Source organism: Equus quagga, chromosome 8 (genome assembly GCF_021613505.1).
Source record: "Equus quagga isolate Etosha38 chromosome 8, UCLA_HA_Equagga_1.0, whole genome shotgun sequence".
In the NCBI taxonomy this organism is placed as follows: domain Eukaryota; kingdom Metazoa; phylum Chordata; class Mammalia; order Perissodactyla; family Equidae; genus Equus; species Equus quagga.
The window spans coordinates 121,519,172-121,531,277 of NC_060274.1; the positions used below are offsets into that span (position 1 = coordinate 121,519,172).

General features: G+C 39.7%; 1 pseudogene; it reads left to right on the forward strand.

Annotated features, from left to right (window-relative positions):
• The first annotated feature begins 426 nt into the window (after positions 1-426).
• LOC124243981 (olfactory receptor 2A2-like) lies at positions 427-1,359 on the forward strand (annotated as a pseudogene).
• Positions 1,360-12,106: the final 10,747 nt, after the last annotated feature.

Consider the following 12,106-nt stretch of genomic DNA (forward strand, 5'->3'; position numbering starts at 1 on the left):
AATTCTATTGTGGTTAGGTTAGTGAATGTCTTTGTTCTTGGTAAAAAAATGAGGAATTTAGGGGTAAATGGGCATCATGTGTACACTTTAACTTCAAATGGTCCCAAAAAAGGTAATACATATATATAGATAAAAGAGAATGATAAGGCAAATATGAAAAAAAATTAAAATTTGTTAAATTGGGTGAATGTACATGTGAGTTCTTTACATAATTCTTGACCCTTTTCTGGGAGTTTAAATTTATTTCATATTAAAAGTTAAATACAGGAAGGTAACCAATTTGGGGGAGAAAGGAAAGCTGTCAAGCATGGACAAGGATACAACCTTTCTCTGAGCTCATTTTGAGATAAACAACGCCAATTTTTGTTCATTCTCCAGCTCTGACCTTTTATCACATTTCAGTGCTTGACAAACTGTCATTAGGGAATGGGAAGCAACCAGTCATGGGTCACAGAGTTCGTCTTGGTGGGATTCGAGCTCAGTGCAGACGTGGAAGTGCTCCTCTTCTGGGTCTTCTCCCTGTTCTACATCTTCAGTCTCTTGGCAAATGGCGTGATCTTGGGACTCATCTGTCTGGACTCGAGTCTACACACCCCCATGTACTTCTTCCTCTCACACCTGGCCATCATTGACATGTCCTATGCTTCCAGTAATGTGCCCAAGATGTTGGTAAACTTAGTGAGCCAGAATAGAACCATCTCCTTTGTTCCTTGCATTATGCAGACATTTTTGTATTGGAGTTTTGCTATAACAGAGTGCCTGCTTTTGGTGGTGATGTCCTATGATAGGTTTGTGGCAATCTGCCACCCCCTCCAATACACTGTCATCATGAACTGGAGAGTGTGCACAGTCCTGGCTGTCACTTCCTGGTCATGTGGATTTATTCTGGCTCTGGTACATGCAATTCTCCTTCTCAGATTGCCCTTCTGTGGGCCCCGGGAAGTGAACCAGCTCTTCTGTGAAATTATGTCTGTCCTCAAGCTGGCCTGTGCTGACACCTGGATAAACCAAGTGGTTATCCTTGCTGTCTGTGTGTTTGGATTAGTCGGGCCTCTCTGCTTAATGCTAGTTTCCTACATGCGCATCGTCTGGGCCATCCTAAAGATCCAGTCAAAGGAGGGCCGCACAAAGGCCTTCTCCACCTGCCTCTCCCACCTCTGTGTGGTTGGACTCTTCTTTGGCATCGCCATGGTGGTTTATATGGTCCAAGACTCCAGTCAATGAGAAGAACAGGAGAAAATACTGTCCCTGTTTCACAGCCTCTTCAACCGCATGCTGAACCCCCTCATCTACAGCCTGAGGAATGCTCAGGTGAAGGGGGCCTTGTATCGAGCACTGCAAAAGAAGAGGTCCACTTGAAGGGTAGACAGAATGTTGCTTCATCAGGGATTTCTTTTTAAAATATGTGATTTGCTAAAGGCAAAACTCAGGGAAATTTTCTAACTAGAACTTTGGTATATAAATTGTAATTGCCCAAATTCCAGCATTGAAAATTGGGTAAAGTGACATGGCAAAGCATATCTTCTAAACTGTAGAGACAATTTTAGGAGATGGGACAACTAAATTATCAGAATATTTAGTCTTTCTTTTATGACATATTGAATTCTCTTTATTTTTTAAATCTAGGAATATCAATATAGGGAGAAAAAAATTAAGAAAATGACATCAATGCCTTTCTCTGTGTTATGTATTTAGACATCTGTGACTTCTCACCTTGTGGTAGTTGGAAACGGTGCAGTAAAGTTAATACCATGAGAGAGAACTTCCAAAGTAGACCTGAAATTTCAGTGCAGAAAATATTACAGAGTTATGTGACTCTAAGGCCCCAGTTGTGAGGCCAATGAAATAAGAGTTTAGAGAAACTCCAGCTTACTTGGTGGAATAATTTAGGAGTAAAAGTGAAAAAAATTAGGGAAAGCTTTAGTCCAACAAGAAACTATACTAAAAATACTAAAATATATTAAAGTTTTACGATTTAGTCAAAAGGAAATTCATTAGTAAATGTTTAAATGGTTCTAGAGGTAAGAGTTTTCAGCATTTCTCAAATATTACATTTATTTTGGGGTTATAATAATTTACAATAAGGCCAGATTTAATCCTGTTAAAGTTCTTGAAAATTTTCCCACCAATATTTTTGTAATGTTCAAACCAACTTATCTAAAGATGGTTTGGGGTAGCACCAAGCGGCATGAGACAACTAGGAGAGAGCCAACATCATTGCTCTTTCATGGCGGCAAAAGTTCCTCCTGATTTATGAAACCAGATTGAACAAGTGTCTTCATAAAACTACAGAGGATAAAATAAGTAAGGGCTGCTTTTTTATGATTTAATATTTGTGTATATTTCAAAATGATCACCACAATAAGTCAAGGTGACGTCTGTCAAAGTCACAAAAAAGTTTCTCTTGTGATGAGAACTTTTTAAGAGCTACTCTCTTAGTAACTTCACATATGCAATACAGTAGCATTAACTATCATCACCATGTTGTACATACAGCCTCATGGTTTATTTATAACTGTCAGTTTGTACTTTTGCGACCCCCTTCATCCATTTTGCCCACTCCTCACCCATGTCTCTGGCAACCACTAATTTGTTCTCTGTATCTTTGAGCCCCTTCTTTTTCTCTTTTGTTTTTAGATTCCACTTAGAAGTGAGATGATGTGGTATTTGACTTATTTCACTCAGCCCAATGTGCTGAAGGTCCAGCCATGTTGTCGAAAATGGCAAGATTTCCTTTTTTTATGGCTGAATAGTATTCTATTGTGAGTGTGTGTGTGTGTGTGTGTGTGTATACATACATGCTACAGTTTATTCATCCATCGATGGACACTTACATTGTTTCTATGTCTTGACTGTTGTAAATAATGCTGCATTGAACATGAGGATGCAGATATCTTTTTGAGTTAGTTTTTGTTTCCTTTGGATAAATACCCAGAAGTCAAATTGCTGGGTCATATGTTCTATTTTAATTTTTTGTGGAACCTCCATGCTGTCTTTCCTAGTGGCTGCACCAACTTACCTTCCCACCAACAGTGCACGAGGGCTCCCTTTTCTCCACCTTCTCATCAGTACTTATTTCTTGTCTTTTTTATAATAGCCATTCTCACAGATGTGAGGTGATATCTCATTGTGGTTCTGATTTGCCTTCCTCTGATGATTAGTGATGTTGCACACTTTTTCATGTACCTGTTGGCCATCTACACGTCTTCTTTGGAAAAATGTCCTTTTATATCCTCTGCCCATTTTTTAATCAGATTGTTTGTTTTGCTATTGAGTTCTATGAGTTCTTTAAATATTTTGGCTCTTAACCCCTTATCAGATATATGGTTTGAAAATATTTTCTCCCATTTGGTAGGTTGCCTTTTCATTTTGCTGATGGTTTCCCTTGCTATGCAGAAGATTTTTGTTTCATTAGAAAATGTATCATATTGTTAATTATCCTCTATTTTCTGACAAGTCATGAAAACTTTATCTACTTTGAGTTATAAAATTCTAGAATAAGTAAAGAATGAAACATAATTAACTTTTGCTTTAAAAATATATAGTACCCAAAGGATAAAATATGTGGTATTGTACACTGTAAACAAACATAGATGCTGGGAAAGAAATGAACCAAGAAGGTGAGGGCCATATTTCAGCTCTAGACATTTCATACGCCCAAACAAATAAACACAGAAATAAATTGAATTCACTTTACCAGGCAGAGGTTGATTATCTATGTATGTTTCCTGTTTGTAGCAGATTTTTTCCATCGTAATTTTATGTTTGAATGTTCACATGCTGCCAATATATGATTGTAATTATAATTTTGAAATAAAGTCAGTTCTATTTTTCTTCCCTATTCTGAACAAGATAATTATATTTCTTTAGATTATAAATTGCCACCATTTTTAGAATTAGAAATTCTTCAAAGAACAATTAAGTCTTTGCTTAAACATGAAATAGAAGATTGTTTTAGAGGAGATTACAGTTCTTCAATTCAGTCCTTCTAACGATAATAAAAAAATGGGCTTCACTGTTGGTCAAAGTCAATGCCTCCGATTCTAAGATGTCAGGCTGTGTATTTTGAATGAGCTTAAATATACTCAGTAATACAAGCAGCCTTGCAAGCTATGAAGTTGTTCAAGTAAATCAAATGTTTATTTTCTTCACATAATTGAAAGTAGGAAAAACCATATGGTTGTTGTATTAAACATTATGCACTTTTAAGTAAAAGTTTAAAGCATTTCTCCATTACCTTATTTGTTTTACAGAAAGAAAGAATGGAAAAATAAAAAAAGGTAAAGTTGTTAAAATAAGGGAATAAAAAGTCCATCTACTTCTAAACGATTATCCAGTTCAAAATCGTTGTTTTTAGAGTAGTATTTCATGTTTACACTGGTGCTCTGCTCTACATTTTCCTGTCTATTCCTGTAATACTTCAGAGGTGTTAGAGCTGTGGTTTGTCTTTCTGACGCAGCTGTGAATACTGTGTTGTAAGTTGCATCACAGGAAAGATTAGAGAACCTTTTCTTTGAGGAAAAGACCAGCAGTGGTGGCCTTCTGGTGATCTCAGGGGGTCCCAAAGTTATGAAGTTTCTACTGAGTCACAGTGGGGACAAGTTCTGCCCATAACCTGACTGATGTCTCTCATTCTCACAAGAAGGCCATGGAAGAGGGAAGAAACACACACACACACACACATCTGGGCACAACACTGACCTTCTATGAAAGCAACAAAATACTCCATAAGCCAGAGGTCAAGAATTCAGAGATGCATCAGGTTAAAAGAGCAGAAACCCATCAGTAGATTGGAGTCAGAGAGATGGGGGAATGAATCCCATTTTCCCTACTTCCTGTGTGGCTGGAGCAAGTACTTAAAATTCAGGACCTTCATCTTTAAAATAGGAATAATACGTATGCCATAGAAGAGCAAGACCTGCCAGTCAAACATTGTTTCAGCACAGTTCCTGACACATATGATACACTGAGCAAATGATACTCTCAGGTACAGAGTGTCCTGAAGTGGCCTGAAGCCTGAGGGCCATTCTGAATTGTGGATATGGTATGATCAGAATTGTGTGGTGTCCAGCTGCCCAGAAGTAAGACTCTTTCTACTTGGGACTTCTGAAACTGAAAGGATTTTGTTGGCAGCAGTCTTTGTTTTTTTTTTTTTCCTTAAAGATTGGCACCTGGGCTAACAACTGTTGCCAATCTTTTTTTTTTTTTTCCTGCTTTATCTCCCCAAACCTCCCCTGTACACAGTTGCATATCTTAGTTGCATGTCCTTCTAGTTGTGGGATGTGGGACACCGCCTCAACATAGCCTGACGAGCGGTGCCAAGTCCGCACCCAGGATCGGAACCCTGGACCCCCACAGCGGAGTGCGCGAACTCAACCACTCGGCCGTGGAGCCGGCCCCGGCAGCTTATACTAAGTCTCATACTAAGTAGTGATCACTATTACAAATAACAGTTTTCTTTTTTAGCCTTTAAAATCTTCAGAGATCTCTGATTTCCTGTCCCCAATGTGGATCCTTTCATTCTCGTACTATCTGAGAAAGCAATTTTTTTAATCCTCAAGAAAATGGCAGGGGCTCGAAAGAACATAAAGGCAGTCATATCTTCTATCCTGTGATGTTACTTCTTTTTCTTAAGAATAATGTAGAGAACCTGCTAGGTGATCAGCAGCATTTACATGGCCAGGAAACACTCACTTGTCAAAGAGGTGCTTCTAGGTCACTCTCTTTGCCATCTTCTGGAATAGCAATGGTGGCTCACAATGCCTAGGCTCAGATCTGGTGTGGAAGGTTCAGTCCAGGGACTGATGCTGCCGTATAAATGGACCAGCATCACAGCAGGCAGCCGGCAACACAATACAGTCCATGGAAAGGATCCAGGCTGTAATCACCTGGCCTAGGTATTTCATTCTCTCCCACTGGGGTTCTTTGAAGTTCAACTTCTTTAAGGTTATCTAATGCCATTTGATCCCTGACAAGGCCCAACCTGACTGTCGGAGAATAAGCAGAATGACAGGATATCAGTTAGTGAGCAGTTTATTGACACAGTCTCTGGAGAGAGCTTTCCTGAGTTCAAATCCAGGCTCTGCCACTTCCCAGCTGGTGAGCCTGGGCTGGTTATTCACCTCTCAGTGTCTCTGTTCTATCATCTGTAAAATGGACACAATAATTGTACCTACTTCACAGAGCAATCAGGTGAATTGAGTTAATTTTCATGAATGCATGCGGCATGCATAACACACAGCAGGAACTGTGTAAGCGTTTGATTAATAAATGACATAGAATAAATAAATCTACCACGGGCTTGGGATTGTGGTTGGTATTGGAATCCAAGGACAGAAACTACATCTCATGTTGCCTTTCACCTTTCATGCACAGTGTTGATTAGTCAGTCATGGATCTTGGAAGACTCTAAAAAGATCATTATTTTTTTCTATCCTTACTCTATCATTTGTGTAAAAAATTATTTTCTCCACCTTATAGATGAATCAATTGATATTCTGAAAGTTTTAATTACTTACTGAAAATGAAAAAAGGAACTAGTGAGAAAAGATGAGACTAGAAACTGAAGAAAACTTTGTCTTAAACCTGTTTTGAGACAAGGTTTTTTTTGCAAGATGCAATTTGCAACCACTGCAGAAAAATAATTAGAATTCTTTATAAAACTTTTGAGCAGTTTTCTATTAGACTTTCATGATATTTCAAGACCCTTTCTGGGAATGTAGGGTTACCCACTCTGACAGCTGACTCACTTTTGGAACTTGCCCACATCTTTAATCCATTTTTGTGACTAGCCTAATAATCTTTAACTAGACAGTTCTTTACTGTATCATCTCTTTTTTTTCCTACAGATATTTTTACCAGCAGAGGGCATCCTTGCATTTGGGCACCCTCAAGTTTGGCATACTCAGCAACCTCTCATTAGGCAGCGGTTTGAAATAAAACCGCCATGTGGGCTCATGATCATTTTATCTGAGAAGTTGTCTTTAAATTTAGATACATATTTGGCAGCATAATACACCACTCGTTGCTATATTCCCAATGATTCTTACCCCCTGCTGCTTTTTAATTCTAAAAATGCATAGATCCATTGAATTAGAGTTGGAAGAGATATTCAGAATCAACTAGGCCAACTTTCTTCATGGAAAACAACTGCATCTTAGCTGCAGCTATGAAGACTCAAAGAGAACTTTAAAGGGAATGTAAGTGTCTTGATTAGCCATTATCCTTTCTAAGGGCAAAATTGTTGTTTTCAGTTTGTAGTAGTGTGGATGATTCCGTGGTTGACTGATTGCCTCTCTCTTTACCATCCGATCTCCAGACAAAAATAAAAGTACTAGAAAGTCTTCCTCCCTCACTCCCTCCCTCTGTGCCTTCCTTCCTTTCTTCCCTTCCTTCCTTTTTCTTTTTCTTATTTGTTTAAACCAAGCAACCAAAGGTTGGAAAGGAGAAGCCCAGAGAAAACATGAGACAGCCAGTGGTTCTCAAAGCTCACCTTGCACCAGAATCACCTGGAGGGTTCATTAAAACTCAGGTTGCTGGGCTCCACCCTGGTTTCTGATGCTGTAAATCTAGAGTGAGGTCTGAGGATGTGCATTTCCAGCAAGTTTCCTAGGGGAGCACGTGGTGCCAGTCAGGAATCACATGGTGAGAACAACTGAGATTAGCCACCTCAGTAGGAAATTCCTTTTTGATCACCACCTTCAGGCCAAACACAGCTTTTCCCTCCTCCAAATGCCAAAACTCTCCCTCCCTCCTCTGGACTAAGAGAGACTGATATTCCAAACACATACAGTTGGTGAGATTATCAGGTTGGAGGGGAGGGTGCTGAGCAGACAAGGGGTTAAAGGCATGTGGTGGGAGAGGATGAGGAGGAAGGTTCCTGAAGTATTTTAGTGACAAGTTCCATGAGAATTAGGTCCTCCCCCTGAGAAGCCACTTCTGAATCTTCGCCATCTGGCACTTCTTTGTGAGGGCTGGATTGTACCAGTTCAAACTGGAAAAAGGGACTGGTTGAGCATTCTGCAAGATTCTCTTAGAGAAAGGTCAGGACATTCTTCACTACTTGAGCTTCAGCAAATTTCTCCAGGAGAGGAGATGAGGAGACAGAGAGATCCATGCTCGGCCCCAAATTGTCTTTGGTGGTCCCTAACATCCAGAGCTCCCCTCCCTCCACCTCCCCAAGTCCTTGTTCCCTAGAACAAAGGGGTGGGGAAAATGATGCAGTTTGTAATGCAGATTCCTTCTCTCTCATCTTTTAATTCCTGCAGGTGAGGTCTTTCTAAGAGGGGACAAGTTCTCAATCAAAACTGTCCTCCCAAAGGTTCTCCTAATTAAAGGTTATTTGGGTAACAAGTTTCACTTTTACAAATGCACCACTCCTTCTCCCCCACCCCCATAGCATCTATTAACATCCTCCAGCTATTTTAATCAGCAATTCAGCCTCAGATGGCTGTCCTTAGCATCACATGGGGAGCTGTTAGAAACTACCAAGGCCAGGACTCTACCCCAGACACACATCATCAGAATCAGGAGGCTGTGGTATGGCATCAGGACTGTTAAATTTCCCACATAATTCAGATGTGCCCTCTAAGGGTCAAAAAGTCCCTGTTTTAGTCAAATAGCAGGTACATCTCTGTGAGAGCCAAGCTGTCTTTTAATCTGGGTAGTGAGGATATGCCTGAACCACGGGCTGATTTAGGCAGCAAGAAGGCTGCATGAGTGTCCTGAGTGTTGAGAAAAAGAAATAAGGCTGGAGGGTGGGAGAGCTCTTCAGAAAAGGAGCCGCCATTAATGACCATGGGACTTTGGTAAGAAACATCCAGGGTTTTACTGAAATTGCTGCCCACAGTCACCAATGGCCTCCATCAGTGATGATCTTTTGAGTAGTATAATGACTGAAATCCTCAGCTCACCCCAGTCAGCTGAATTTTCAGTCCAGCTCTGAACCTGCGGTGGGTGAGGGAGAGACGAAAGGCCAGTGCTCGAAACTTCTTTCGCCTCCAATGTCTTCCTTTATCATGGGGTTTAGCTTGTGTGAGTCAAAGGGCCCCCTAATCATGGCTTCTCTCTAATCCGGAGACCGTTGTCGGGGTGCTCAGAGGCATCAGCACTTGGAGGATGCCCACAGAGGGGACAGTGGTTATTGCACCCAAGATGAGGTGTTTTCACTTTACTAAGAGAGCTTTGGTTTGAATTTCTCCTGGAGGAGAATAGGTGAATAGAACACAAATTTTAAATATGTGGTTAAAATCTCTGCTTATTTATGAATTAAAACTCAGTGACCCACATAGTGAACAAACCCTATATCCTTAGGTCTAAAAGAAGCTATTTCTTTTCTAAAGCCTTTCACCTGTCTAGCTGCTTTTTAACTAGTTGACCTAAAGAGTCTCAGGGAAATTTCTAGAAATAGGCTTCTACAGTGAGCATGTAATGCTTAAATTCTTTTCTCAGTCGGTACAAACTCTTTGTTCATGGAGTTGGCTTTGTATTTTCAACTAATTAGGTTGCGCAGAATTTTCCCTCCATCTCTGGTATTCAGAAATGATGTGGGTCTTTTCTCCAATGCTTAAATACTAAGTATTTTTTTCTTTCCCATAAAAGACAAATGGATCATCAAGGCCAGAATTATTTCAAAGTGACATCCCTCTGCTTATCCACGACTCCCTTATAAGCCACTTGGTCCCTTCAACAATATTAAAGGGGCTCTCTCAGAACCTTCTTAAATTCCTGATCCTTCTTCACTCCTGTTTTCAAAACCCTGTTAATCATATCCAAGTTCCATTCCATCAAATCCAAATTCCAATGGTAAGAACTCAAAGTTCATCTTCTTGTAGCACAAGGTTTATTTCTCATATTCTTTCACCAGTGTGGCCTTCTCTCTTCAAATAGCAAGACCTTTTGTTTGCTCATCATCATGACTTCATTCATGTTGTTTTCCTTGCTGGAGTGGTCTCTACTTCTTTACTGGGACAAACTGCCTGCCGTGTCAGCCACCAGCTTCATGAGAACCATTATGATAGCTGGACCACAAAAAAAGCTCCTCATCGGCCCACTCATTCCAGGAAAAGGAACACAGAAAATACCACCACCTCCAATATTGAACAGTCCTTCAGCCTTCGACTGTCCCTAAGCCCCTTCCTTGCCCCATCGCAGCCACCCAAGGACTGCCAAATGTACCTGAAGACCAATTAGAAAGATCCCCCCAACTTTCAAAAACAAATCCCACCAGAATAACATGCTTGCCAGTCAGAGACCATCTCAATGTTTCCTCTTTTTCCTGTGTAAAACTTACTCTCCTTACTAACCTCTTTGAACCCCTGCTGACATAAAATCAACAGCAGATGGGTTCCCTTGCCAAGAGTCTATGAATAAGGAGCCTTTTACAATTGTGTCTCAGACTTAGTTTTGTCTTTAACACTAACCATCTGAATCCCACCAACTTTTCAGAAGCAGTTTGGTTCCAATGTCTCTATGTCTGTCCAGCACTCAATTTCCTCTTTGCTCTGTTACTTGCCCCTTTCCACCCCCGAATAGACTTGCCCCCTCCCACTCCCACGTGGGAAATGTAAAGAAATAGTAAGAAATTGAAAGGAGGGAAACTGCATCTTCTCTCTCTATCATATCTTTCTCCCCTCCCTCCTTCTCTCTCCACTTCCTTTTTCTTTTACAGTCTCCATACACCTAAAATTGAGCCTAAGCATAAGTGCTCAACGTCCTGTCAATCAGTGTTTTTTAATAAGTTCATACTCATCCCCCAGGGCAGGAGGAATGAAGCAGACCAGATTACCATGTTATTATACATATATAATTTTCAGTCAGTCACAGTACAGAATTTTTAATGTCTTTGACATTTTTAGGAGAAAATTCAATTCCAAATAGTCATGTAAATAAAGTTAAATTTAAAAAAGCTTGGGGCCAGCCCAGTGGCATAGCAGTTAAGTTGTAGCACTCCACTTTGACAGACCGGGGTCGCTGGTTCAGTTCACTGGTTCAGATCCCGCTTGTGGACCTAAGCACCGCATCCCACATATAAAATAGAGGAAGATGGGCACGAATGTTAGCCCCTCATTTGTTGAGGCTAGATTATATTCTTTACTATAATTTCCTAAAATAATTTTCCTTTCTTTCATTACTTTTTATTGAAATATATTTGACAAATAACACTGCATAAATTTAAGATGTACTACATGTTAATATGTTACACTTATATACTGTAATATGATTGACATTATTGCAATAAATTAGCACCTCTTTCACATTACATAATTATCCTTTTTTTAGAGGTTGGTATAATTCTAGTGTCTTAGCAAGTCTGTAAATTATAGTACAATATTGGTGTCTAAACTCACTATACTGTGCACTAGATCTCTAAGGCTCATTACAGCTAATCAATTTGTACCTGTAAACATCTGTCCTATCCTCTCTCCTCCCATCCCCCGGTAACCAGAATTTTACCCTGTTCTTATGAGTTTGGCTTTTTTAGATTCCACATATAAATGATATCATAAGGTACTTGTCTTTGTCTGCCTGACTTATCTCACTTATTCAACGTCCATCCATGTCAAAGCAAATGGCAGGATGTCCTCCTTTTTCATGTTTGAGTAATATTCCACTGTATATATACATATATATATATATATATTTATACACACCACATCTTCTTTATCTATTTATCCATTGTTGGACACTAGAGTGTTTCAATATCTTGGCTATGGTGAATAATGCTGCAATAAAAACTGGAGTGTATATATCTCTTTAGAAATCCTGTTTTCATTTCCTTTGAGTATACACCCAGAAACGGAATTACTGGATCTTATGGTAGATCTATTTTTAATTTTCTGAGGAACCTCCATATTGTTTCCCATACTGGTTGAACCAATTTGCATTCCAACCAACAGTGAACAAGGGTTCCCTTTTCTCCATTTCCTTGTTAGTACTTGTTATCTCATCATCTTTTTCCCCCCAGTAATTTTATTGGGATCATAAAGGTTTATAACATTGTGTAATTTCGGATATACAGTATTATTGATAAGTTTCTGAACAGACGTCATTGTACTCACCATCAGGTCTAGTTTTTGTCCATCACTATACCTATGTGCCTCTTTAT